This window comes from Haliotis cracherodii, unplaced genomic scaffold (assembly GCF_022045235.1).
Source record: "Haliotis cracherodii isolate W230 unplaced genomic scaffold, xgHalCrac1.p SCAF_1, whole genome shotgun sequence".
Classification (NCBI taxonomy): Eukaryota; Metazoa; Mollusca; class Gastropoda; order Lepetellida; family Haliotidae; genus Haliotis; species Haliotis cracherodii.
This window is the reverse complement of record NW_027266264.1, coordinates 34,245,635-34,273,137: the sequence shown is the minus strand read 5'-3', so window position 1 is coordinate 34,273,137 and position 27,503 is coordinate 34,245,635. Positions and strand designations below refer to the sequence as shown.

The 27,503-nt window shown below is 40.8% G+C and overlaps 1 long non-coding RNA gene across 1 annotated transcript in view; it reads left to right on the top strand.

Moving 5' to 3' along the window:
• Window positions 1-27,503, top strand: part of LOC139463828 (uncharacterized) — an 80,286-nt gene that overhangs the window by 45,995 nt on the left and 6,788 nt on the right. Inside the window, exon 2 of the long non-coding RNA XR_011653068.1 lies at window positions 9,392-9,447. This is a non-coding gene — a long non-coding RNA (uncharacterized lncRNA). The remainder of the gene's footprint in view (window positions 1-9,391; window positions 9,448-27,503) is intronic.

Sequence of the window (27,503 nt, the reverse complement as noted above, 5' to 3'; positions counted from 1 at the left end):
AGAAGTCCAATTCAGTGTGGTCATGTGCATTCATTCGTGTTCGACCCTGCGCTTGGCGGCAATAAGCTGTTCCTTGTTGGAAACTGTAAGTCCTATCAAACCTTGTTATTAATACTCTCTCTCAAATTATTTTGAGAATGAAAATATTTTTAATGCCTTAATGATGTGCATGTCAATATAGGTTGAATTATATTTTGCGTGGAGATTATAAACATGTATTGACGAAAATGAAACACTGTTCATATCTAGCAACAATGAATATTGCCAACGTGTTTTTTCTAATGCAGTAGGCTGCACACATGGCAGCATGAATTATTCGAACGTGTTTAACGCTATTGATCTTTTTCATTACCTTATGTGACATTTCTGATTCTCATTGCACACTGTACGGTATGGGCGATCTATATAGGTTAACACGACCTTTTGGAACGCGTTTCTTCCGCGTAACACCGTGTAGCCTGTATTCAAAATCAAACCTTTTGTTAAACGCTACATAAAGGGTTACTGCATTGATGAGAGCAATAACTGAAATAGAGGCGAGGTTATCGTAACATAGCTCAGTTCATTTGCGTGTAACATCGTGGCCCCACTTCTGCCTAATTACCAATTAATACTTTATTAATTAACCTCATTACAAATCCGGAGCGAACGAGGTTCCAAGAAAGTGATTGGCTATTGTTTACCGCCGCATGTAGCAGTTTTGCAGCTATACCACGGCCGCTTGTGAATCACCGAGTCTGAACCACACCAACCAGTGATTGATGTTATGAGCATAGCCCCACGCCGTAGGGGTACAATGCCCCGCAATGATACAAATATCGATACTGACCATCTGACGCACCAACATGATGGCGCGGGCCTGTTTTAGCCGGGTCGTCACGTTGTTTCTAGCACCATACTTCCAGCATGTGCTGAAACCATTCATCATGTTTTTCTGTATGTCACTACTGGAAGCTACGCTTGTGATCGACAGTTAAAAAACCCGCATGCTACACTACTCAATTGTACATCTACAATCGACATCCATTCATGAAGTATTCTAAAATTCCACAAGCTAATATCTTCTTTAATCATGAAACATGTACTTTCTTCCAGCGTAAGAAAACTCTATGGACAAAAACGGAAAGAGAAAGAGAGACCCAGTTGGAAATGTTTCTGTTTTGAATTCTGTTAACAGAGAAATCCTTAACACGTTCAGACTAAACAAGTCTACCATCTGTCAAAATCGACACTGTATCCATAGATTTCTGATTCAGTTAATACTATCGATGGAACGAACGCACTCATTCACTCACTCAGTATACTTTAAACCCCGATAATCCGGACTGCGCCTCTTTCCGGAATAACGAAATTTTTAATTTGGTACGGAGTTATGTCCTGTGGATGTCAATGTATGTAGACGTTTCTAACAGTAAGACTTCTTAATTTAGAAATTCCTGACTGTCAGGGGTCAAGTCTAACGCGGTTTCGCTACATGCGTACAGACATAGCTAGGACAGGAGTGGGCGCCTTCTCAGCCAGGATTTCACTGCCGGCCACGGCACTGACAAAGAACAAGCGATAGTTAAGCTTGCAGACCAATGTACTCACTGGTGCCATAACGACCAACCAAAAGACTCACAATAAGAGCATGTACTGCGATGTAACCATGGCGCTGTAGTAGGTGTAGTGTTAAACACACGTGCTGTCGTGATTTATTGAAGGCGTCCTCAGCTATCATGGGCTCATCGCATCGTGGAGTCACGGGTGGCCAAGTCGTCTTAGGTGTCACATTCTCTTTGCAAAGGGGTGCCCTTCAGGCATGCCGGAAACATCGTGGTCAAATTGCAAATTGGCGCTGATTATGTTTCTTGGTTTGACCGCACCATTCCCGTGTTCGATGGTTTCAACAAAGTGGTAAAGACCTGGGTCCTGCGTCACTTCGGGCTTTCCTCCCACATTAAGCTGACGCGCCGTGGTTTAACTGGAATTCTGACGGGAATGCTCGGGGCGGCGTGGAACAGTTTCACTGACTCACTGACTAACTACTGAATTTGATTTCAAAGTGTATCGTAAGCTCTGACATGAATATTCTGTACCCGGATAATATCCCCATAGACGTTACGGGATAGAATAGATACTCTGTGGTTGTCGTAAGAATAGACTTAAATTAGCGGATGGTCAAGGCTTGGTTATTTGTACCCGACGGTATGGGATGTCGCTCATAATATCGACCCCTTTTTTTACAAACTACATGATTAATTTACACGCCGCCTTGGTGTAGCTAGAATATTGCTTACTACAACGTTAACATATTAACATAAGCAAATTTTCAAATATGGTCACTAAAATGGATACTACCTATTGTCTCAATACGACGAAAGGATTATTATAATAGAAAACGTCCTTAATTTGGAAATAGATTAAAATTTGTTTTACATTTGACTGTACAGGTTTGTGTGAGAGCTATGGTTTGTTGCTGTCCTGTGTCACGTTCTGGATACTATATGCTGCTTCAAACGGGTCGCCTGATGTATGTCTCCAGTGTTTTGCTATAATTGATCCCTGACTAACACTGGAATGCTTAATCTTGTCTTCTGCCTGCCCAAAGTCCACGGAAAGTTTATATCAGGTTCTTGGCGCTGTCGCCTCGAGTTGCAAAGTCTAAATCTACAGCTGTGTTTGTGACATAAACACCACTGATCTGGACTTTGAGTAAAATCTAACGTATGATTTGTAATTTCGTCGATGTTTTCAATCATCTTTATCCGCCACAGACACACAACTCACAGCTCACACACAGTAACTGCGGTACCTTAGATGACTGGTCCACCAAAATCACCTGTAACCACGAAGAGTGAGTAAGTTTGGTTTACCTCTGAAATGTACTTTCATTTAATGGTACAGAAATTGATATAATTTGGAACCATCATATCTTTGACGTCTTTTACGTTGTAAGAATATAAAGGCATGAAACGCTAAATTGTTTGTTGTTTAACGCCCTACTCAGCAATATTCCAGCTATATGACGGAGGTCTGTAAATAATCGAGTCTGGACCAGACAATCCAGTGATTGACATCATGAGCATCGATCCACGCAATTGGGATACGACGACATGCATCAACCAAGTCAGCGAGCCTGACCACCCGATCCTGTTAGTCGCCTCTTACGACAAGCATAGTTGCCTGTTACGGCAAGCATGGGTTGCTGATGACCTGTTCTGTACCCGGATAATCAATCATCTGAAACGCTTTAGGGTAACTACTTCCGTATTGTTTGTACTGATATTACAGGGCTGTGTGTTGAGAAACGCCGTTACCAAATATTTAAAGCTTGTTATCCCTGAAGGTTTCATGTCTTCATTACACTGCTTTTTTTCCCACAAGAACATTCAAAGGAACACCGTTGCAACATATCCAAACAGGATTATCTTATTTCTCCTATTTTTCAGAAAATGATCATGCTAAATAGTTCACCGTAAATGAGCATTTGCAGTGAGTGAATATGGTTTTACGCCGTTTTTGTTGTTGCAATTCTCCAGCAAAATCACGGCGGGGAATACCAGAAATGGGCATAACACGTAGTCCCATGTGAGGAATCGAACCCAGACCTCCGACGTGATCAGCGAACGATTTAACCGCTAGGCTACCCCACCGTCACTACGAAGAATCATATGGGAAAGTGCAAAATGTAATGGTGGTGCCAGTAGTTGAAATGCTAAAGTAGCTTCACATATGTTTGGTTTTAGAAAATCTACATGTGCAGCTCTCAGTGACATAAACACCTTTGATCTGGCCTTTCAGTGAGTGAGTTAAATGTAACGTTGCACCAGCATTGTTTCAACCATATAGCGACTGGCATGTATGGAATCGATTCATTATGTGTGTGTGTGTGTGTGTGTCCAGGTAAGCTGGGATCAAACCTAAAAATATACCCATCGATTCCCTGCTAATTCCGGGACGTTTTATTCGTGTCTTCGCTGATTACCAAAGTCCACGGAAATGTTATTGCATACCTTTTCCGTCCTCCTTAAGCAGTTCAAAGTCCATTCTGAGGCAGGTTTTGTAAACCTGGCCTTTGTAAAATCGATTATTGATCTCATCGAGATTAGTTTGAAATTCAGTGTTTGACGGAGGCGACATTCTCAGATATACTTGACATTCCGTTACTGGATGCATTGTTTACCAATGCACTGCTTTACCTACACAACTGGTCATGTTCACTGTATGTGTTATGATGCAAAGGTGAAGGAGTTGGGTTTAACGCCGCTTTGAACAATATTTCAGTTATATCACAGCACGTTAGTTTGATGTCTGTGTATGAGAGACAGAGAGAGTGAGCGAGTTTGTGTGTGAGTGCGTCTGTGTGTGCGTGTGTGTGTGTGTGTGAGAGAGAGAGAGTGAGCGAGTTTGTGTGTGACTGCGTCTGTGTGTGCGTGTGTGTGTGTGTGTGTGAGAGAGAGAGAGAGTGCGTGCGCGCGCGCGCGCGCGTGTGTGTGTGTGATGCAGGTCTTGGTACAGAGTTTAAGAGTCCTTTATCAGTGTTATACCCCAGATAAAGTCAGTCAGCTGATCCATTACTATCGTCAACTTGTTCATCGAGTGAGTTTGATTTAATGTCAATTTAAACTGTACATCAATTTAAGTTCACAGCAAATTTTAAACCTTGAATATGAAGTACGTTATGAAACGAAAAGGATAAAGTGGTTAAATATTATAAACTCTCCCAACCTTTGATCGGGATATACCTATTAATCCATGTTCAAGTCTCATTCCTCATATGCATAATTATGTAAAAGTACTGAAATAGTTCTGTTTGTTATTGGTGAAGCCCCGGGATAGAATTTGTCGTCAGCAACCCATGCTTGCCGAAAGAGGCGACTGACGGGATCGGGTGGTCAAGGCTCGCTGACTTGGTTGATGCATGTGATTGATCCCAGTTGCGTGGGTCGATGTTCATTATGTAAGTCTCTCACCATTGTCTGGTCCAGACTCGATTATTTACAGACCGCCGTCATATAGCTGAAATATTGTGGAGTGCGGAGTTAAACAAGAAACAAACAAACAAACAAACAAAGTTCTGTATACCTATAAACTGTCGTTCTCACCAAAGGTTTGGTGTTTCCATTACATTGCTGTATATTGGAGTATTTACCGTGTTTATATTTCATTACTTTTTATCCATAAACGATCGTTTTTATTTGATCATAATTTGTCGTAGATTGCCAAGTGTACTGGGTTGTCATGTGACTACCCTTCCATATATTGACAAAACTCCCAATATGTTTATGAATGGCCAAGCAAGGCAGCGGAGTGTAGTAATCAGTGTGGGAAACTGCACGTGCGAGGTCAAGCTCGTGAACACTGACCGACATATATACAATTGTTTTTGAATACTATCTCATAATACAACTGGAGGTGTGTAGGTGGCGCTAACAATGTGGCTGTTTTAGAATATATCCACGTTTCATTTCTTCTTTAAAGTTGAGGTTTCGAAAGGTAAGAACAGTCGTGAATACAGTTTTATCATCAGATACAGTGACGCTTCATTACCCGCATCCCCCTGACCCGATGCATCGTTTACGACCAGAAGTTAAGGTCACGACATCACCTTTGCCATACATATGTTTAGATATTGACACCCGCCTTGTCTCGAACTACTAACCCGGCATATTGTCGGTAAACCTCGGAATTCGAGTTCTTGTTTAGAACCTACGTATACATCACTATGAACACCAGTATCCTGGGTAGGTAAGGTACAGACTAATCCCTTCGGATATTTACCCGTGAAGATCTGGGTTAGAGAAGGTCTTCAGGCACCCATGCTTGGCGTAAATGGCGACTATGCTTGTAGTAAGAGATCGGGTGGTCAGGCTCGCTGACTTGGTTGATGCATGTCATCTCATCCCAATTTCGTAGATCGATGCTCATGATGTCAACCATTGGATTGTCTGGTCCAGACACGATTATTTACGGAGTCTTCCTTGAAATTTCAGCTAATTCTTTACGTCGCTGAGTGTTGGTTTTTTGGCAGGATGGTCAAGGATGGGATTTACTGAGACAATAGTTGTATATGGCCATGGTTAAAGGTGAATAAAACCATGCTTGACATTTAGCTGCATTTCTAGAACTGGATATATCCATAGCTAAGGGTAGTTTAAAATGCAGCCAAAACCAGATTAAATATCAACATATATGACTGGATAGTCGAAACGTCACAGCGAAATACAGCTGAGACAGGAATACTTTTGGCCCTCTTGAAATGTTCTAGATTTTACTGGCTGTTGGACTTAATGCTTGCTTCTTCGTTGTCGTGATTGTTTTCTCTTCTCCGGTTGTATTGAAACTCGTGAAAGGGTTAACAGGACCTAAATCCACTCACTGGCATCTCAACAAGACGCAACAATGTGATGACACGAGGATGTGTAACTCCGCCATTTGTAAGATGACTTCTGTTTTCCTCCTGTTGGAAGGAAGTACTAACTTTCAATATGGTTTCAAATACACGTAGACGTTTACCAACTAGGCGTGCATCGTGCATGACACGGAATGTTGAAATTGTTATATCTTTACAACTAATTAGTTTCCCGATATTTGAACACCCCTATTCATGTTTGAGCAAAGAATTGGTTTATATATAAATGGGTTCATGTGTGTCTGGTAGATATTTCCCAAAACAATTGGTCGTGACATGGGCTGTCATAGTACTTTCAACTTCCTTCTTGCTAATGGTTTGAAACTGGTACAAATTCCCCTTTACGTTCAAAAGAAATGTCTTCAACCTGATCACCATCCAATCTCTGTGTATCTTATAGACATTTTTGTTTTGTCACGGGCAGGGTAGAATTCTTGTCAGTGACGTTTCAGACAATAATATTTTATTATTCTCTGTCATTGTTCTATCACTATTAACGTACACAGTTACACAGTGAAACCCTGTTGTTGAAGACACTTTGTTTCTGGGTAAACTGTCCGGATCAATGAATCATGGGTACGGAGATGGTACCTTTGATTTTCCCAACTGCAATTGTCCAGAGGAAGAAGTGTGTGTCCTCACTGACAGGCTCAGGATTAACGGGGGTTTAGTTTATCATCCCCTACGCTGTTAATTATAATTTCCATTATAAGCTGCGTGACATAGAACGTAAACAGTACACAGAAAACTTAAAAGAAGATGCGGCTCTGCAATTATCCCCTATATATACCGTGATGACTTTGTATTCATCTGCCAAGCCCTCTTGATATGTATGTTTGTTCAACACTTTTAGGGGGCACGGGTGGCCCAATCGTCTAAGGCGCCGCAATTCGCTGTGCATAGTTGCGTCCCTTGGGCACGCCAGAAACATATGATTGTGGGCTCGAATCCCGGTTCGCCCCGATTATGTTTCTAGGTTTGTCAACACCATACCCGTGCTCGTGGGTTTCACCGAAGTGGTAAACGTCTGAGACTTGCATCACTTTACGATACGGTTCGTAAACATGATACTGACACTATGTTCCTAAACCTGAACAAGATAAAATATGTACAGAAGATATGAAACTTGTATTTATTGTTTGTAACGACGTGTCATGTCTACGTGTACTCCTTGCCACTTCATCTTGACAGACATTAAAGATGTTGTTATCCATAAAGATTTCAACTTGTAAATGCCAAACAAATACGACAAATACTGCAGTATGATATAGGGGAAATAGTGAAGACTGAAATTATCAAGTTGTACTTCCTTGACACGACGAACTTCCTCGATACGATAGATTCCCTGGACAGGGTAATTATTCCCCGCCCAACAAAGTTGGCGGGGGATATAGAAACTGGTTCCGTCCGTACGTCCGTCCGTCCGTCACGTTTCGTTTCCGGAGCATAACTCAGAAATCGTTCAATATTTTTTCTTGAAACTTTGCAGGTCTGTCAAGTACATGCTAAACTGGTGCCTTTTGCTATTTAGAAATTTTAGAAATTTTTATTTTTTACGTTTCCATGGCAACAAATTGGACGTAGGTTCTGTGAGGGTAGGGTTCGTTTTCGGAGCATAACTCATAAACCATTCAATATTTTTTCATGAAACTTTGCAGGTCTATCAGGTACATGCTGAACTGGTGCCTTTTGCTATTTAGACATTTTTAGAAATTTTTATTTTTAACGTTTCCATGGCACCAAAATGGACTTAGGTTCCAAACCTCGGTTAAAAAAGGTTATGGTTTGGTAAGATTTAATTATGTCCCGGTGGGGTAGCCTTGTGGTTAAAGCGTTCGCTCCTCACGCCGTAGCCCCGGATTCGATTCCCCACATGGGTACAATGCGTGAAGCCCATTGCTAAAGGCCACATAAAGCCTCACTTGCTTACTCACTTATACAACCACTTTGCACAATGCTATCGTTTGCTAATACAATTCATGTTCGTTATTTATTTGTCATTTTAAAAAATAATAACACGTCTTCTAATTAACGAAGAGTCATTTCCGGATATCTGTTATTGACAAAAAGTCGGCTATCATTTTAGATCTATCCAACTTCGTTGTATTTATAGTTGTTGTTGTTTGTTGCATTGTAACATCGAGATAGATTAGCATAAATATTACAGTCCCTGTGTAGTAGTGCATACAAACAGTATTGGCAGTGATAAACTTACGAGTACTTTAAAATGTTCTGATAACCACGTATGTGAGACCCGTGAAGATAAGTGGCAGAAGAGGTCTTCAGCAACCCATGCCTGCCGTAAAAGGCGAATATACTTGTCGTAAGAAGCGACTAACGAGATCGGGTGGTTTGGCTCCCTGACTTGGTTGATGTATGTCATCGTGACCCAATTGCGTAGATTGATGCTCATGAAGGCAATAACTGGATTAATAACTTCGATTATGTACAGACCACCGTCATACAGCTGGAAAATTGCTGAGTGCGGCGTTACACAACAAACAAACAAACCCCGTCAGAGACCTGCATTACTTCGGGCTTTCCTCCCACATTTAGCTGACACGCCGTGATGTAACTGGTATACTGTTAAAAGCGGCGTTAAGCCTAACTTGCTCACCTGCATGTACTCACTCTGATAACTGCGCCACGCCACTAGTGTTTTATGGTGACCTTATACTTCAAGGACGCGTGTCAGGTTGCCCAGCACTTTTCAGTTAGCGTTACGACGCGCTGTCTTTCACACAACTTCGGACCAGGAAGCCGAGTCAGGATGAGGCCTCTGGGTATGCTCTGATGACTGCATCCATATACATTAATTTTAGGGTTTCGGGTTTCATTTGCAACTCTAAGCTGCCAAGTTTCCTTTATGTACGGACTGTTTTCAACAATATAACCAACCGGATGCATTTGCTTGTTTATGTATTAAAGCAGGTGGGGTTTTGTTCACGTATCCTTGTTGTAAACAACACTTGTTGATGTTTATGTTTGTTGTTGCAGGGAACTCGTGAAGCACGCCTCGTAGACACCAACCAGGCAGATAGCGCCACTATCAGGTGGGTGCAGTTTTCAGACAAACATACAAAGCCCCAGCGACTGAATTGTGCAATCACAGGGCAATGAATAGAACAAGTGCTAGGAAGAGCCTTCAGATTATGAAGACATAAACAGCGTCTTTCTTGCATGTAAAGACGTTTCAGAATATTCAATTTAAGGGGAAAACTTCGGCCAGTCCTTGTGGACTGTCCTAGCTTTGAATTCATTTCTTGGGGATACCGCTCTCTTAATTTTTATACCGAAATCAAATAGTTAATTATGATCGTAACTCACACAACAATGTCTTAGTTTTACACACTGAAAGGGACTAGTCCGCGGAGCATAGCCTCCTTAAAGACATGTTGTGTTGAGAGGATGCCTCCTCCTTCCGGTGGAGGGGTTCATTCTAGTTCCACAGCAAATGTGTACAGTGATATGTATTGTGGGTTTGAACTTGTCACCTGTGCATTGTGATGTAGTCCATGTGTGCATTGTAGTTCTAAACATATCACTTGTGCATTGTGATGTGGTCCTCGTTGTCGTTCTAAACATATCCCCTGTGAACTGTGATGTGGTCTTCCCTGTCGTTCTAAACAAATCACCTGTGGATTGTGATGTGGTCTTTACTGTAGTTCTAAACATATCACCTGTGGATTGTGATGTGGTCTTTACTGTCGTTCTAAACATATCACCTGTGGATTGTGATGTGGTCTTTACTGTAGTTCTAAACATATCACCTGTGGATTGTGATGTGGTCTTTGTTGTCGTTCAAAACATATCACATGTGCTGCTGGAATATCGCTAGGCATAAAGGGAAGGTTGACTATTAAGAAAGTTGAAGTCATCCCTTTTTTCCTCCAGTCTTGTGTTTTGCCACCTGTCACTCTGGGTGTTTATGCAAACTCAAGATATGTGCACACTTGATTAGACATTGTCACGTGACAACATACTGTTGCTTATGATTGAGTGTAATTCAAAAAAGCCTTTCATAAATTAATAATATTTGATAGTGATTCATAAACACATGGTTATGATTCAATCGGAATCGTACAATGGAATCTTATGATCATTGAAAGAGTGTTGTTCTTATTATCACTGATGTCATTTACAAAGTTCTTGACTAAATGTCCCAAACCGTGCGTGGAGCTGTGCTGGGGGTGACTCCCCGCCTCGCCGCAACCTGTCGGCATTTTCTAATCTCGCCACTCGACGTATCAGACAGATTTTCCCTAACGCCACCGATAATAACATTTGTCTGTCATTACCTCATGATTAAATCATAGACCCCGGTTGCGTGTTATGACTGCATGTGATACGGTCTCGTGGACTGGGAGGAGTAACATGCCGGAAATGACGTTATTCTATTGATAGACCAGGTCTATTTCTCCATACATTTGATAGGCTGTTAGGAAATATTATGGTTCCTCATTCTGTAACACAATGCCCTTGATCGAAGGTCTATATCGCATGTTCATTGTGGTCAGTTTACTTATCCCTTTGGATTGGTTCTGGCGCCATTTAGTTTGCTTGACTTTTCACAGGCGGAATGGAACAAAAGTTGGCAAAACCATTTGTTAATTAGACAGAAGCCTGTTACACAGTAGTAGGGGGATTCAGAATTTTAGACGCATGGTAGGCAGTAGTTTACTCATTCTGGTAAACTTTCAAGAGACTCAAGCCAAATGTGTACCAGTAAATGTATTTGCTTTTTACGTACCGAATTTTGGCAAAATGGGTCGACAGGGTCGTCGAGTGGTTAAAGCGTCAGGCCGAAAGCTGGGCCTGAAAGCCCATATTCTGGTGTCCCGAGCATCTGCGGGTATATAGAGTATTGTCACTGGCATTTGACCGCCTCCGGGGTCTAGTGGACAGAGCGTCTAACCTGAGAGGGAAGGTCCGGGTTTGGATCCCCGGCCAGGTCATACCAAAAGACGTTAAAAGATGGCGCTCGGCATTTAGGGGCTAAACAAGGACTTCAGTCAGTAATCCTGTGGTATGGTATCTCACTGGGTTGGCAAACCACACGCGTGTGCATGTAACGTCGCGATATTAGTGCAATAGTCTTGAAGGCGACGTTAAACCCCACTTAACATCACTTCATTGACATGTCCATATCACTAGAAGCGGCATAGAGCCATGTCCTTTCAGTGAAACGTTCAGTTTTCTGGTCATACATTCCGAAACGATCTTGACCGCCGAATAATGACAGCCCAATGGTTAAAACGTTCACTAGTCCCGCAGAAGACCGGCTTCGATCTTCCACATGGCTATTATGTGTAACCACAACATCCAACATCATATAATACAGATAGGTTCTGTTGAGATGAAAATGATAAAATTGTTACCCCTTCAATGGGTTATCTGTGGTGAGGTTTCATAACTGTTTGATTTTTGTTGTTGTTGTTTAACACTGCACTAAGCAATGTTACAGTTATATTACGGCGATATGTCAATAATCGAGTCTGGACCAGACAACCCAATAACTGATATCATGAGCATTGATCCATGCAGTTGGGAAAAGATGACATTCATCAACCAAATCAGAGAGCCTGATCACCCGATCCCGACAGCCGCCTCTAACGGCAAGCATGGGTTGCTGTTCTAACCCGAATCTGCACGGGTCTAAGGTTTCATGAACGAGATGGTATGTCTAGACTTTCCAGTTCCACATTCTCACCTCTCACATGATACATTTCAGAAGAAACATACCTGTACATGTAGGGAAGGGTGTAATAAAACTGCCAGCGAGGACGTTTGTTTCGGCTTGTAAGACGAACATGTGATCTTTAAGGGAGGGAGAGACTTACATCTAGTCTCTGAAATGAACATATCGTACAGAAAAAAACCCAGTTCAATTATCTTCGTTTTCAGCCTGGTACTGCAGTAATCTATCCTTGCCAAACATTAAAGACTTGCATGGGCTGTACTTGATATATTTGTGTCAGGGTCTGTAAGACGGACTAAGGGACGGGGTACATTTGGAGTTCATGGCTGAAATAACTTGCCAAAAACGCTCTAAACATTGGCATTCTATGTATATTACGATTTTGTTTTATTGGAAATTGACCGGGGATTGAAACATTAAGGGATGAGTGAGTTTTCCAATATGTCAACTTTTCCTTTTGTTACGCATTGTTGCAATCATGATTTGACAAAGCTTTGAAAAGTTTTATGGTAAACATGTGGAGGACACTTCCAAACGAGACGCAACAGTGACGAAACGGATGCCCAACACACTTCCCTCATTTGACGTGCGTCATGAGGTCCCGTGTTTTTGTCTTGACTTGACTTGGTTTAATTTTGCATTAATTGTGACGAGAGCCACCGTTGGGGCAGGATCATCTGACCCTTCTGCGAACATCTGGTATTTGATAGTGATGCATATACACATGCGCATGATAAAATCGGAATCTGATGGACTGATATTAGTCAAGATTTTTGTCACTTGTCTTTATATGAACGTGATTTCAGTTTGAATTATGGACTTATACTTTGGTTGGCCTAACGAGCCTATTCAAAGTCCAATCAAAATATAGGTTTTATATATATATACATATATATATATATACAGAGAGAGAGAGAGAGAGAGATTATATATATATATATATACACGCACACACATATATTTGGACAAGCGCCGCAATTTTGTTTGATGCAAGTGATATGAGAGGTGGAATCTGATTGGTCGATAGGAGGGACATATACTCAACAACAAAAGTTCCTGTGACACCAATATTTTAGTGTATTTTTCAAACAAGTATAGTTTGGTTTTCAATATTGTAGGACCTGTATGGAATCACGTCACAAAAATGCCACTGCTACAGAAAAGCATGCATTCCGTGCGAAAATTGACTTTTATGCAAGCCCCATGCATTTCACTACCCAAGAATGGGTATAAAAACATGTGCGTTAACGGGATTCCATATGCATTGTTTAGCTTCGTGCTGGCAACAACCACTCAGAAAAAACAACAAAATTACTTAATTATTCAACATTACGAAATGCCACGCCTGTCCGAAAATGAGCGTCTGCGAGCCATTGGTATGCTTGAAGCAGGATCGAGTCAACGTGATGTTGCAAGACAATTTAACGTCCACAGAAACACCATTTGGTGTTTATGGCAAAGTTGGCAACAGACGAATGCAGTCAGAGACCTTACTCGGAGTGGCAGGCCACGCGTAACCAATAATCGACAAGACAACTGGATTCGAACAACACACCTACGAAATCGATTCCAGCCAGCAACAGTGACTGCAAGAAGCATCCCTGGCCTTCACAAACTTCACAAACCGTACGTCGCCGCCTCAGATGTGCAGTCAAACCACCGTCAAGCACGTCTACAGTGGTGCAGACAGCGTCTACGCTGGACGGCAAGGCAGTGGGGACAGGTTCTATTCACTGACGAGTCTCGTTTTCACCTCAGCCACAGCGACGGACGGATTCGAGTGTACCGACGTCCAGGTGAACGTTACGTCAATCATTGTGTCATGGAAGAAGATCGGTTCGGGGGCGGCAGCGTTATGGTATCATATGGGTTGGGATTACAGAGGACCCGTTTGATAGTGGTAGAGGGAAATCTCAATGGACAGCGCTACCGCGACGAGATCATCAGCCCTGTTGTTCTACCGTTTTTGCGTCGTCATGGCCCAGGACATGACAACATGACAAAGCCCGGCTCGACTTGTTCAGATTCTATTCAACAAAACAACGTGAATGTCATCCCCTGGCCGGCTCGCTCCCCTGATCTCTCACCAATCGAGCACACGTGGGATGAGATGGATCGGCGCCTTCGACGTCAACCACGTGTTCCACAGACACAAAGGAACTTCGAAACATGCTCCAGCAGATACGGACAGATATCCCACAGGACTTTGTGCGGCGCCTGGTCCATTCCATGAGACGAAGAGGTGGAGACACACGCTAAATTGACATTTTGGCATGTTCATGTTTTTTTTATGAAATCACTCATTTTCTGAAGTCAGTATGGCAAATTAAACCATTTGAACACTTACAGGAGTCTTTTATCTGTTACAAACCGAAATTGTTTCAGATTTGGTTAAAAAAACTTTGCATTAAATCTTATTCAATGTCACAGGAACTTTTGTTGTTCAGTATAGATTGGACATTTCACGAAATAGCCACTGGTGACGTCCAGAAATTCAAGCCTGGACTTCCAGCCTGGGAACTAGACTTTTACAGTCGGTTTACTCCCTCGCCTCGGGAAGATGATAAATCGTTCGAGAGTACAGAGCCTTGTAAATTGAGCGGATTCATTCTGCTCATGTTCCTATTCTTCGGTCAACTAGTTCCTCTGTTGTCACTTTGTCCTGGATTATGTTTCTTTTCTTCATAAACATAAACATATTGAGATATCTTGGAGACATTTAAAAAAAGTTGAGAATTAGTGTCGTTCTTAACGTTAACATGTTACATTTCACAAAACTGTAATGTGTACTGTTATGATGATGGAATTAGAACTATATAGCTCTTATATGTGTATATAGCATCTGTTGCGGAGTGAGTGAGTTGGGTTTAACGCCGCTTTTAACATTATTCCAGTTATGTCACGGCGTGTCAGCTTAATGTGAGAGGAAATCCCTAAGTGATGCAGGTCTCAGACGTTTACCACTTCGGTGAAACCCACGAGCACGGGTATGGTGCTGACAAACCTGGAAACATAATCTGGGCGAACCGGGATTCGAACCCACAATCATAAGTTTCTTGCGTGCCCGAGACACAACCCAAGGAATCGCGGCGCCTTAGACGACTGGGCAACCCGTGCCCCTCGCATCAGTTGCGGAAACAGAAATCTGCATGGTATATATAACGGACACGTGTCTCAAAAGCCTACTGGTTCTTCGTGTCTGGGTCTTGTAGGCTAATTGAGCATCATTTTGTTTGGAACCGGCTAATTATTGCGTCGTACCAGTAATTTTATCCTCCTTTTGGCTGCCCCGTGGCTGTGCAATCTCCATGAAGGATTAGTACTAAAGCTGATTAAGGATTAATTGGATTTATCAGCTTTGGTGAAGTAGTGTCAGAGTGTAATCAAGTTTAATACAGGATGAGGCAAAAGCGTTCAATATTTGATATGGTTTGTCAGCAAGGTGCCCTGGGTTGTTTCATCTGTGAAGGGTGCAGTGAAGCATATGTGCATATGCATGGTTGACGTAATTCAGACACCATTGTTAACGTAATTCAGACACATTTGTTGACATTATTCAGATACAATTGTTGACATACTTCAGAAACTACCGTTGACGTAATTCAGACATCATTTATGTCGTATTTCAGACGCCATTGTTGACGTAATTCAGACACTATCGTTGACGTTATGCAGACACAACTGTTGACGTAAACGCCTAAGACCTGCATCACTTCGTGCTTTCCTGACACGCTGACATGCCGTGATATAACTGGAATACTGTTAAAATTCTGGAATACTCTCTCACTGAAATTGAATAACTGGTACGCTTAAGTTTGTTATTATAATCAGGGGAATAAAACATATAGGTAAGACCACAATTATCAAAGATAATTTTCGAGGACTATTTTTCTATATTAACATCTAGTTTCCAGTCATTACAGTCCCGTTACTTTAAATTAATTAGTTAATCTAATAAATCCAAATTAATTCTTTCACAACTTTCACCATTAATGTATTGTTCTAAATCATTTAGGTTTTCAGCAAATAAGAGTGGTGACATATTTGCTCCTTGTCTAACGCCAGCTAAGCAATGAATTCGGACATATTACCATTAACCATTACACATGATTTAATGTTATTGTACACACTTGTAATAGATTAATATATTTTGCCCTTAACGCTGTTATGCATTTTGGGCCAAAGCCCGACTCTCCATATTTTGTCGAACACCTCAGAAAAATCAAACGCACAATATGATTTCTCTGACTTTACCTTTTGAGATAGGAATATAGAATAAACTGAATATCTATTTTGGAGTATATTTTTCGAAATCCAGCCTGTATATGAGAAATCATATGATATTCTTCCATAAATACAGTAAGGCTAATATTTATTATACTTGTAAAAGGAGGGTCGCGTTTCCCAGGAATGGGGCAATCGCTTTGCGTTATATGTGGATTGGGCAGTTGATTCAATTACGCACAACATACGAGATACGAGGAGTGATAACGTGCCTTGCCTCAACTGCCGCTGGTTTATCCTCGTTTGAATATGTATAAAATACTACCCCTGCAATAAATCAGGTCTCCCAAGATAGGTACATGGTCACTCCCCATCATATAACTGAGATATTCCTGCTGATTAATTAATAATATTATATATCCTGTCGAATATGATTGTGACACTGTTCATGTATACAAACTTAAAATACTCGCTACAGTAATGTTTACTGGATCCACTCACACTATACAGTGCTTTTGAATAATCCATATCTAACATGCGTGATTCTTGAAATCAATGGGTATTGTATTTAGTGATCAAATTTATGTAACTGTAATAATTGTCGTAATGAATACCTGAATCATGTGTTCAATCGTTGAGTTTCTCATTTGTGGCGATGTAATCAATCAATGTTGACACGCTAATCTGCTGTCACTTCGGTTGTGTAAGTGGCAAGGTACTGTCGGTTACTTACTTTATGGTACTTCATGGGCATTTCTCTATGACAAGCTGGGAATTGCTGAGAGCAAAATCAGAGGCAACTGTGTTCGTTTATAATACCTTACATTTTTCCTTCATGTAGAGATGGATGGATTGGGTGGATGAGTGCTCGCGTCCTTTTTCTTATGATGGGTGGAATTGAAGGATGAGTGCACGCGTCCTTTTCTAAAGATGGATGCATCAGAGAGACGAGTGCATGTGTGTCCCTTAATGTACATGCAGATGGATTGTATAAATGAATGAACGTTTGTCTCTTTATGTATAGATTGATGGATTGTATAAATGAGTGAACGTGTGTCTCTTTATGCATAGATGGATGGATTGTATAAATGAGTGAACGTGTGTCTCTTTATGTATAGATTGATGAATTGTACAAATGAGTAAACGTTTGTCTCTTTATGTATAGATGGATGGATTGTATAAATGAGTGAACGTGTGTCTCTTTATGCATAGATGGATGGATTGTATAAATGACTGAACGTTTGTCTCTTTATGTAAAGATGGATGGATTGTATAAATGAGTGAACGTGTGTCTCTTTATGCATAGATGGATGGACTGTATAAATCACTGAACATGTGTTCCTTTATGTTTAAATGGATGGACTGAATAAATAAGTGAACGTGTGTCCATTTATTTATAGATGGATTGTATAAAAGAGTGTTGTGTGTCCATTTATGTATAGATGGATTGATTGTATAAATAAGTGTTTGTGTCCATTTCTGTATAGATTGTATAAATGACAGAACGTGTGTCCATGTATGTATAGATGGATTATATAAACGGGTGTTTGTGTGTCCATTTATTTATAGATGGATGTGTTGTATAAATGAGTGAACGTATGTCCATTTATGTATAGTTTGATTTAATATAAATGAGTGTTTGTGTGTCTATTAATGTTTAGATGGATTGTATAAATGAATGAACGAATGAGGCTTGAATATAGGTTGTAATGTTTGTTTCGTTATTTTTATTTTTGAGCATAATACATGTATTTCCATTTTATCCATATGTTCATTTGAGTGTTTGTAGAGGATATTTAGGATGTATAGAGAGCTAGTGAAGAGTAATTAGGAGAGAAGAAGGACAAACAAGAAATTTGATTGCAGGAAACACGCTACGGAAGAACTATATAGGCTAGTTAAGTGTGTGTTCTAGAGTTCTGTCTATACGTGCACACGTGGTTTATGTCCCCGTCAGTCTTTATGGGATATAATTACGATAATCACACTCCCATCGCAGTGTCTAATTGGGAAACTGGAAGATCCGAGGTATGAATACCTTGAACGTTTTCTTAGAATTTCACAGAATGTTAGTCTGAGTATCGATTGATAAGATGTGCTTCCGATTGGTAAACGTTTACTTCAGACACTTCACAACTAATTGCATAATAATAATCATTCTTTTCACTCAGAACCTAATTGATACAGGGAGTTGTGCAGTTGATATTATAGCTTTCTGCAATACACTCATTAAGGTTTCGTTGGACTCAGATCCAAATTGTATAGCTTTGGGTTCTTTGAGGTACGCGGATTGGTTATCGTTGATACATGTATAATACTATGAATGGTTTGCTGGAAATTGCAGGGGATAGAAAGGATGGTTATCGAGATAGACGTAGTCCGTGATAAGTGGAATTATGAATTATTAAACTATAGACAAGCAGTGTATAAAAGATGACATATTTTCCTTTTATCGATGTAAGGCGGAGTGGAAGTTGAGCACCGGCAGGGAACACAGATGATGAAGTTAGTCACGTTACAAGGCGAACGAATATCGTCCATGTTTATCATTGCATTCTGTTTTCGGTGCCAGTATTTTAATATCAAGTAATGTGACTCCCTCTGTCTGTCGGAGGCGGGGCGCTAGGGTATATTCTTTTGGTCAAAAAACACTATTTTGTTCTCTTGAAATACTTGAAAAAATGCTTTTGTATCAGGTTCGAAAAGGTTTTTATCACCGAATGTCCTAAACAATGTATTGTGGTTCCTTCTTTGAATGTCCTGGAACAGTGAAAGGAAACAAAATTCCAAGCACTCCACATTTACGTACGCATACACGCAGAATAATATTTATCATATAATGGGTAGGTTTCTCTGGAGGATAAAGCCAACGGATAAAAACGATATCCGTTGGGATCATATGCGGATAGAGATGCAAATTTCAAGGGTCAAGTAGGGACTACTTTCATTGTTTATAAACAAACATGGCGTCGCCCTTGTGATTCGGCGATCGAGTCAGAATTAACCATCGGGAATCTGGAGAAACGACAGGGATAATTGCTATCATTATTAAAAGAACAGTCTAATATCAGTGTCTAACTGTGACGTAGCTGAGGCATTCTATAAGTTTTGGCAACTTTGGAGATATAAATTTCGAAATAATTTTGCGAGGGCACGAGGCCTAGCCATGCGGGATCAGTAGCTTCATCTGTGCTTGTAGACCTCTGCGGCTTGAAACCTTTTCCACAAATTGAAATAGTTGGATTATGTTGAAATATGTTTAAATTGTTACCATGTTTCATTTTTGTCGCTGTGTGTACATCTGACTGCACTTCTTAACGTTATGACAAGACAGGCCGACTGTCAACAACGTCTGAACGTGGACGTGGAGTCTCATAGGCTAGGGTTAGAGTAGGTTCCCTTTGATAAAGGGCAGTTACTCTAGCGGACAGACCGATGGATTGCCGCAAAAGGCAAGTAAAAACAATTGTTGTTTTGCGTATATGTTGCTTCCCCACTGTATAAGAAACAGATTTCAGTTAAAACTATATTGGCTACTGCCACTGTACGACTGACACATCACTTACCCTGTGACGGAATAAATATTAATGGATATTTACCATCCCCAAACACACTCGCGTGATACCCTGTATATATCACTTTATATCAAATGCATTAGTCCCACTTAGCCACTTAGGGACCAGCCATTTAATATACGGGTTGCTGTATATACGGATTTTCTTTTAAAAAATAAATAATATCAAATAAAAGAATATCTGGTTTTGCAGCTGGAGCTGACAAAATCTAATCTCGATACAAATTCAGATAAAAAAAATATAAAAATTCTAATAGGTCGATGCCCTCGTAACACTTCCCGCGGCAAGCCCCCAAGACACAGTTCGAAAGTCGCGTTGTGTAAATGTATTATTGTTCTTGCTAAGCAAACATACCTAAAGGGCTCCACAGGAACCTACTGGCCACTTCGCGACATGGTGGCGTGCAAATAGAAGCTGAAATAGGATATTTGTTTATTCAGTAATATCTAAGAGACCGAAGTCCACAATGAAATCAAGTAGTGAATCCTATGCACGCTGCACACGTTGTGTCATGGTTACTGCGGTCATGTGACCGACTGTATGTCTCCGTTACACGAGTGGCGAGAGAGGTGAGCGATGCGCTATAATGAAGTTGTCTGAGATTGGAGTCCAGTTTACATCATCCGATAGAGTGGCATATGTCTCTTTTTCGGGACCGTTGGGCCTGACTGTCGAAAATACGAAAACAATGGTGATTGGATGCCCGCACTCATGTGTGTGGTGCCTCTCGTGGTGCTCCATATCATACAATCTTCCTAATCTGGCTCGCTCATCGATTAATGATATAAACCATCTGTTTGTAATAAAGATGCCCTTAACTATTCTGTCGAGGTAAAACTCGGATACAATGGTGATTTGTTGTCAGTGTTGATGTTGACTATGTGTATATCATATCTGCTTTGTCACATAACCCCGGTAACCTGTGAAGATCCGGGCCAGAACTATCTTCAGCAACCCATGCTGTCGTAAGAGGCGACTAAGGGGATCGGGTGGTCAGGTTCGCTGACTTGGTTAATGTATATCATCGTATCCCAATTGCGTTGATCGATGTTTCTGGCCAAGAATCGATTACTCGTATCTCCAGACCTCCGTCATATAGCAGGATAATGAGGCGTTACGCAACAAACATTCATTCAAACAAACAAACAAACAAACAAACAAACAAACAAACAAACATTACCCTTGTCATGAGGTTTTACCCTAGTTACCCCTGCCCTCGACGGCCACCTAAACACCATCGATTCCCCACACATTTCAAGCATAAATCACGTAGCTATTTTCTGGCGATCCTGCTGTTATACTGCTGCAGTTGCAATTCTAACGATGCTGCAAAAACTAAAACAAACTGAAGCCTTTCATGTTAAAGTAGTGCAGACTTTCCTCCCTTTGTCGACCAGGATCTGCTGATTGTGGGTTCGTTTATATTCTGATCCTACATCAACACCATACCCGTCATCAAAAGGACCTACATGTACATCACTTTGGACTTTCATCCCACTGACTGATACGCCGTAATATAACGACAAACCTTCAATTTGTCGCACTCCGTGAAATGAGATGTTATAGGAACGATGTTCAAATCACACGGTGAAAATAGGCCATTAGGTTGCATAAAAACAGAACACCATGAGTCAGCACTTTTCAGGGGATTGATTTGGAATTAGTTAATCAATAGCCCCTCCATACCCACCACAGTCAATATTGAAGCACATACATACGAACAAAGCAGGGTATTTATGTTTTAGATCTGTGTACTTAACTCTCTGGTTAATTATTTCTATATAAGGTGTTGTGAAACAGTTCCAGATGGCGTTGAAGGGTATAGACTCTTTGTACTTTGAACGTTGCAAAGGATTTTTCGATTTTTATACTTTGGTAATTTAGAATGGTTATGGAAAGCAGGTGAGAAATAAACTAGTTTATGAAAGTGATCATGATATAGTAAGAATTATTGTAACTAAACATTGTCACTATTTCACTATCTATTGTTGACTGCCTCATGACAAATGGTGGATTGAGACATTATGGGCACAGCAACAGTGGTGGGGAGACTGTATTTTTGTATGAAGGAGAAGTAACCAGTATTTATTGCTGTGTGGTGTCAGGCAAAATATTTCTTGTACAAACTATGTGAGTGGAGGGTGCTACCGACAGGGCAGGACATGCTTGCCCTTTTCGAGAACACCTGGTGTCATCACTGATGTCCACTTAGCAGGGGGCACGGGTGGCCCAGTCGTCTAAGGCGCCGCGATTCGCTGTGCAGAGTTGCCTCCCTTAGGCACGCCAGAAATCTATGATTGTGGGTTCGAATCCCGGTTCGCCCCGATTATGTTTCTAGGTTTGTCAGCACCATACCCGTGCTCGTGGGTTTCGCCGAAGTGGTAAACGTCTGAGACCTGCATCACTTGGGGCTTTCCTCCCACATTAAGCTGACACGCCGCGATATGACTGGAATAATGTTAAAAGCGGCGTTAAACCCAACTCACTCACTCACACTCACTTAGCACTTCATATACTTTTCTCCGCTATTTAGCCTTTTACACCCAATGGAATTTGTTTGTTGGGTAATCGCGACTGGTTAATATCTGGCGTTCACGTTACATACTGTACACTGCTGACAATCTGCAAAGGCGGATGTAGATGAGTCGTCATTTCAAAAGTATGTTGGTGCTGGTTACCATATTTACTGTATAAATAATTCAACTGTCTGTATCACTGTTCGTAACGATACCGTTCTAATATGATATATGGTAATCAGAGAATGGTTTCATGTTGGGCTTCGTGTTTTCTGCATGTAATCGTACATGTGGAAGTCCAAGTGTGTTGGTTTGGGCGCGGACGTTGGCTTGTGTCAAGTTTGTTGGTTTGGGCGTGGACGTTGGCTTGTGTCAAGTTTGTTGGTTTGGGCGTGGACGTTGGTTTGTGTGGGATGGTGTTTCTGGTTGGTGTTTTGGTTGTTTTTTCTTGTGTTTTGTTGGTGCTGGTTACCATATTTACGGTATAAATAATTCAACTGTCTGTATCACTGTTCGTAACGATACCGTTCTAATATGATATATGGTAATCAGAGAATGGTTTCATGTTGGGCTGCGTGTTTTCTGCATGTAATCGTACATGTGGAAGTCCAAGTGTGTTGGTTTGGGCGCGGACGTTGGCTTGTGTCAAGTTTGTTGGTTTGGGCGTGGACGTTGGCTTGTGTCAAGTTTGTTTTGTTTTGTTTTGGTTGTATTTTCTTGTGTTTTGTTGTGTGCTGGGGTGTCACTTGAAAATTCATATTTTACTACGCACTTTGTTCACACATCAAAGTGGCAGAAGTTGTGACCAGATGGCACGTTTAGGGTGAGTCCCACCCCACCTCTTAAACATCAAAAGAGCCGTTTGTAAAGGGTTAGTGGAGTAGGGACAGGTACGTTCATTTGTAACTTGAAACATCGAGATTCCAATTGCTGCACCATGCGTGAAGCCCGTCCTAAGAGTAAACCGAGGGGGAAATGGCTGCATGTTTGCCAGAAATAAACTCCTGCTCCCTCGAGGAACTGATTTTCATTTGATTTCTGTTGTCTTTAGTTGTTTCATGAAAATCGTTGTAAAAGTATTTAGAAGCTAATAGCTTTGAAATTAGTCTATCACTTTCTTATTAATAGGTTGCGCTATTAGGGCATTTGGATAATGGTGACAAGTCAAGAAATAAGTGTACTTAAATGGTATAGATTATTTAACAGTAATAGTTGAAAGAATTAGATTAGTAGGTAAGAAAAGTAATTACACATTTTGACACATTACACAACTCAGTGTAATGGTTTCACCTAATTAGGAACAACAATCTTAAGTTCGACTGCAGTTGATTCAATTTGAATAGATTTTCTCTATAGCGCAACTGGATGTAATCAGTTCGAAGGACGACATTACCTTGCATTGTAATTGTGCATGAGTAGTGAGTGAATTTGGTTTTAAGCCGTTTTTAGCAAAAGTCCATCAACACCAGAAATAGGCTTCACACATTGTATGCATGTGTGGAATCGAACCCGGGTCTTCGGCGGGATAAGCGAACGCTTTAACCACAAGGCTACCTTGTGCATGAGTAGGACAGCGAAGTCCACTATGATATGTTTACTTTATGACATACAAATACTTTCGTCATGCTTCGTTATAAGTAATAATCTATTCATTTCCAAAATTGTTTGAATGCATATAATCTGGATACGTTATTTTAAATCGATCACGAAATTAAGGCCCACTAAAAGATCCCCAACATGGGGTCATCAGCTACATACACTTGAAAAGTAGGGGGCGGTCGGGTAGCCTAGTGGTTAAAGCGTTGGCTCGTCACGCCGAAGATCCGGGTTCGATTCCCGACATGGGTACAATGTGTGAAGCCCATTTCTGGTGTCCCCCGCCCTGATATTGCTGGAAAATTGCTAAAAGCGGCGTAAACCCATACTCACTCACCCACTCACTCTCTTGAAAACTAGCCTTGTTACCCTGCGGGAACAGGTTGTTACCCTACAAGGAGAGGTCGGCTCGGAATCAGTATACTGTGTCTGAGTGGGCTATTCATATGGCATTTCAGAGGGCTAGCACTACAAAAATGGTTAGTCCGGATGAGTGCAAACATCGAATTACTGCCAGCTTGCACCACTGTTACGGATTGATCAGCGGAGATGGGCGTGTTGGAGGACATTTGACAGTCAAACATCCCGGACATTTGTCAGAGCACTCACGTATATTGTAGGGCCTTTAGCGTATTGCTGTTGCCATTGATGTGAACCATTGTATTGCCTTTTGCGATTGTTAATCTAACACAGTGTATTTCATTTTTTGGGATGATTACTCTTTCATCTTGTGTGGTCATTTACTGATTTAAGAACTGAGTTCTTTACGAACCGATTTCTGGGTTAGACATTGTATTTCAATTTGGAAAGGACCTCGTAACATAATACGAAAATGTTAAAGTACAATTGTGCTTAATCTTATACACGATGTGATACAATCGTTATGGTGATGGATACAATCGTTATGGTGATGGATACAGCTGAGAAGATTGATCAGGGTAAGGTTGCATGAGGTTGTGATTAATGCAGTAGTAGTAGTAGTAGTAGTAGTAGTAGTAGTAGTAGTAGTAGTAGTAGTAGTAGTAGTAATAATAATAATAAAAAATAATAATGTTATCTTAAACGAACCACGTTTTTGTTCCTTGGACAACGTACATAAATAAAAAGTAAGATAATAGCATAGGAGTGCAAAATCAATACTGTTCAACAGATGCGATAATGTATGAGTATGGACGCCTTGAAGGCAAATCTAAAGACCTTTAACACACCAACAATAACACCATCCGATATCACCCCAAGGGTATCTTTATTTAAACACGAGACGTTCGGCAAATTGACCATCACGTGAGCATATGAACTTTAGGTACAGAAAGTATTGACAGGAAGCCATATCGTCTAGCTCTTACACACGTTAGCTTATATATATATATCTTTAATGTCGATACAGCCTCCTTAAATTATACGTTAGTTTTCCATATGTATTAGCGTGTTATCGGATATCCTTGGTTTTTGTTAAGATCGCGTGCCGTGGAATCGTCTCGACCGTAACTTGCAGGTAGAAGGCTCCAAAAAATAGACTTATGCAAATAATATTGAAACTACTTTTATCTTGCTGACTATAGCAAGTGAGTGAGTGAGGACTGTATTTACGGAGCTTTGAGCTTTTCCCAGCACTACCACTTTGGGGGAACCTGGTAGTCGAATCGGAGCCTTCGATGCGCGTGTGATGGCCAGATTTAATAGCTGAATTATAAACCTCCCCTAAAGGTAACATAACTCGATCAAAGGCCCATGTTTATTTATATCGTTGCGCATTGTCCATCATCTAAACTTGGGGTAGCTGTATCTGTAAGTCTTTAATATAAATGATCTATTCCTTCATGAGCAATGACGGTGGTGGGGTAGCCTAGTGGTTAAAGCGTTCGCTCGTCACGCCGAGGACCCGGATTCGATTCCTGACATGAGTACAATGTGTGAAGCCCATTTCTGTGTCCCCCGCCGTGAAATTGCTGGCATATTGCTAAAAGCAGCGTAGAACCATACTCACACATGCGCAGTGATACTGTATATGCTGTAAGTATTAAAGTTGTATGCAACTTTTCTATATTTGGGGAAAACACGATATCGAAAAAAATTAATGTAGATCACCTGTAAATGTCAATTCATATCACTTCGGTTTGATGACGTAATGCAGAAAATGGAGACGTTTTTGTAACTCAGGTTGTAAATCGTTTACGAACCTTGGCATTTCCTGAAGGTATGATTAAATAATGTTCTTTGCTTAAATGTTTCTTGCCCCCTGGTCGAGAAAGGAACGTTTGACATTTTGCCTGTGCCACACGTGTGTTTTGTAACCCGAGGTGGCGGATATCGAGGTTATTTGAAGTCGGGCGTATTGACAGGATTACAATCAGAAGGGTCACTGACAGTGATCATAATGTCATAATGACTGGTAAATACACTGCACAAAAAGTGAAAGAACACCCATTTCTTTCATATTACTGTAGTTAATTATGGCATGTACAGGATTACCTCACGTGCCTTGACAAACGTATGCTGGATTTTTGCGTTGTACACGTGTCCTGTTATCATCATTATTATTACTTATTAATAAGGAAGAGCATTTATGGATGTCGGCGTCTTTACTGTGGGGAACACAACGTTTCGGAGTTTCAGAATACATGTAAAAACAACAAAAGTAATAGCAAAAGGAAGCCAACATATAATTGGCGCTGACAGGTGATTAGCAATAGGCAATGGAAGCCAACACTTTACTGTAATAAGAGCTGATAGTTACGGACAACTGGAAGCCAGGACTTATGTTTTTTAATCTATTATTGATGATCTGTTGGCTTCCATTATTAAGTTTCCACATTTTGTTATCTGATTACTTTTATTGTTCTTACGTGTACACAATATGCTCTGTGCCTCATAGCATTCATTCACCTGATGAAGGAGTAAGCATATACTCCGAAACGTTGTGTTCCTCATAATAAAGAAGTTGACATCCATAAATTCTCTTCCTTATGTGTATGCCTTTCAAAGACTTACTTATTATTACTGAATACTTTATAATGATGAAGGTCGTTGTGACATACATAAAGCTGCGACTACTTTGGAGACGATGGGATGTCCTTTAATTCACTTACAGTATTGATGATTGTATCCTACACGATGCGTGATCCAACTTGCTGTCCTGTTGAACATGTCACATATCAGGTCAATACAGTAGTCACAAGAAATCAAGTAGAATTAAATGAAAAGTGTTTATGAGATTGAAGGCATAATAAAACATGATAGGGTAATGTTTTAATGCGGTTTAATCTCGTGGTATGTCAGCGTTATGCGAACAGTGACACCATGGCACGGGAAATCACATGCACACATGTTTACATTGTTATAACGTGCGTGAGGTCTTCTATTTTCATAAGCTACTTCATTTGACGTAAAAGTATGAAATACACATTGATGGCCTTCACTGAAGACGCTGACAGATTTATAATCGTGTTGAGACACGTACACATATTTTCACTAATCCTAATACTTTAATCCGTACATAT